The 2513-nt window shown below is 40.7% G+C and overlaps 1 non-coding gene across 1 annotated transcript; it reads left to right on the top strand.

Moving 5' to 3' along the window:
* TRNAW-CCA lies at positions 714-785 on the top strand. Its single transcript has one exon. It is a non-coding gene; the product is annotated as a tRNA-Trp (tRNA).

Genomic DNA, 2513 nt, shown 5'->3' on the forward strand with positions numbered 1-2513 from the left:
TTCATTACTTTATATGACTAACATTCCATTGTGTGCTTGTACATATACATATATATATATGTGTATATATACACCGCATCTTCTTTATCCATTCATCTGTTGATGGACACTTAGGTTGCTTTCATATCATGGCAATTGTAAATAATGCTGCTATGAACATTGAAGTGAATATAACTTTGTGAACTAGTGTTCTTTACTTCTTATTTTGGGTAGATGGGCCTATACAAATCTATAAGAATAAAATGAATGAATAATCATTAGTGTTTTAGGGACATGGAAATAAATTAACTTGTGGATAGAAGGTATTTTTAAGAGAGGTAGGCAGAAATACCTATAATTCTGAAGAATGTCTTCCCATTGCCTTTTATTTTACATGTAGGAACTATGCTAGGAGAGACTGGGTTTGGCAGAGGTAAATGGAGATAAGTTATCCAAAACATTGCTTAAGAAAAAGCAAGATTTAGATGAGATTCAGGATTCATTCTGTTCCTACATATGTCTCTCTGTTAGTGAACATGTACACATACACTCTTAGATGTACTTATTTTCCACTATGTTTCTCAGTGAACATCATATGTGTAGACCTTATATGAATAATTATGATGCAATGTATGCTTTTCTCCAGATCACCACAACCTTGAATATGTCAAATATCAATTTTAAATATATGTAAAGGTTTTTTTAATTACAGACTTTAATGCATTCTACAGGCTTCCCTGGTGGCTCAGAGGTTAAAGAGTCTGCCTCCAATGCAGAAGACCCAGGTTCGATCCCTGGGTCGGGAAGGTCCCCTGGAGAAGGAAAAGGCTACCCACTCCAGTATTCTTGCCTGGAGAATCCCATGGACAGAGGAGCCTGGTGGTCTATGGTCCATGGGGTCGCAATATAGCTTTGTGAGTTGTGTTATTTTTGTAAGTTAGATACTCTGACTCTTTTGTTGACTATGATGGCTACTCCATATCTTCTAAAGGATTCCAGCCCACAGTAGTAGATATAATGGTCATTTGAGTGAAATTCACCCATTCCAGTCCATTTTAGTTCGCTGATTCCTAGAATGTCGACATTCACTCTTGCTGTCTCCTCTTTGACCACTTTCAATTAGCCTTGATTCACTGACCTAACATTCCAGGTTCCTATGCAGTCTTGCTCTTTACAGCATTGGACCTTACTTCCATCACCAGTCACATCCACAACGGAGTGTTGTTTTTTCTTTGGCTCCATCCTTTAATTCTTTCTGGAGTTATTTCTCCACTGATCTCCAGTAGCATACTGGGCACCTAGGGACCTGGGGAGTTCATCTTTCAGTGTCCTATATTTTTGTCTTTTCATTCTGTTCATGGGGTTCTCAAGGCAAGAATACTGATGTGGTTTGCCATTCCCTTCTCCAGTGGACCACATTCTTTCAGACCTCTCCACCATGACCCATCCGTCATGGGTTGCCCCGCGGGCATGGCTTAGTTTTATTCAGTCAGACAAGGCTGTGGTCCGTGTGATCAGATTGGCTAGTTTTCTGTGATTGTAGTTTCAATGTGTCTGCCCTATGAAGACCTCTCTCAGCACCTACCATCTTGGGTTTCTCTTACCTTGAATGTGGGCTGTCTCTTCATGGCTGCTCCAGCAAAGCTCGGCTGCTACTCCTTACCTTGGACATAGCATCTGCATATCTGAAGTTATTGATATTTCTCTTGGCAATCTTGATTCCAGCTTATGCTTCTTCCAGTCCAGCTTTTCTCATGATGTACTCTGCCTAGAAGTTAAATAAGCAGGGTGACAATATACAGCTTTGACGTACTCCGTTTCCTATTTGGAACCAGTGTGTTGTTCCATGCCTCAGTTCTAACTGTTGCTTCCTGACCTGCATACAGATTTCTCAAGAGGCAGGTTAGGTGGTCTGGTATTCCCATCTCTCTCAGAATTTTCCACAGTTTATTGTGATCCACACAGTCAAAGGCTTTGGCATAGTCAAGAAAGCAGAAATAGATGTTTTTCTGGAATTCTCTTGCTTTTTCCATGATCCAGTGGATGTTGGCAATTTGATCTCTGGTTCCTCTGCCTTTTCTAAAACCAGCTTGAACATCTGGAAGTTCACGGTTCATGTATTGCTGAAGCCTGTCTTGGAGAATTTTGAGCATTACTTTACTAGCATGTGAGATGAGTGCAGTTGAGCGGTAGTTTAAGCATGCTTTGGCATTTCCTTTCTTTGGGATTGGAATGAAAATTGACCTTTTCCAGTCCTGTGGCCACTGCTGAGTTTTCCAAATTTGCTGGCATATTGAGTGCAGCACTTTCACAGCATCATCTTTCAGGATTTCAAATAGCTCAACTGGAATTCCATCACCTCCACTAGCTTTGTTCATAGTGATGCTTCCCAAGGCCGACTTAACTTCACATTCCAGGATGTCTGGTTCTAGGTGAGTGATCACACCATCGTGACTACCTGGGTCATGAAGATCTTTTCTGTACAGTTCTGTGTATTCTTGCCACCTCTTCGTAATATCTTCTGCTTCTATTAG

The sequence above is a fragment of the Capra hircus genome, chromosome 24 (assembly GCF_001704415.2).
Source record: "Capra hircus breed San Clemente chromosome 24, ASM170441v1, whole genome shotgun sequence".
Taxonomy (NCBI): domain Eukaryota; kingdom Metazoa; phylum Chordata; class Mammalia; order Artiodactyla; family Bovidae; genus Capra; species Capra hircus.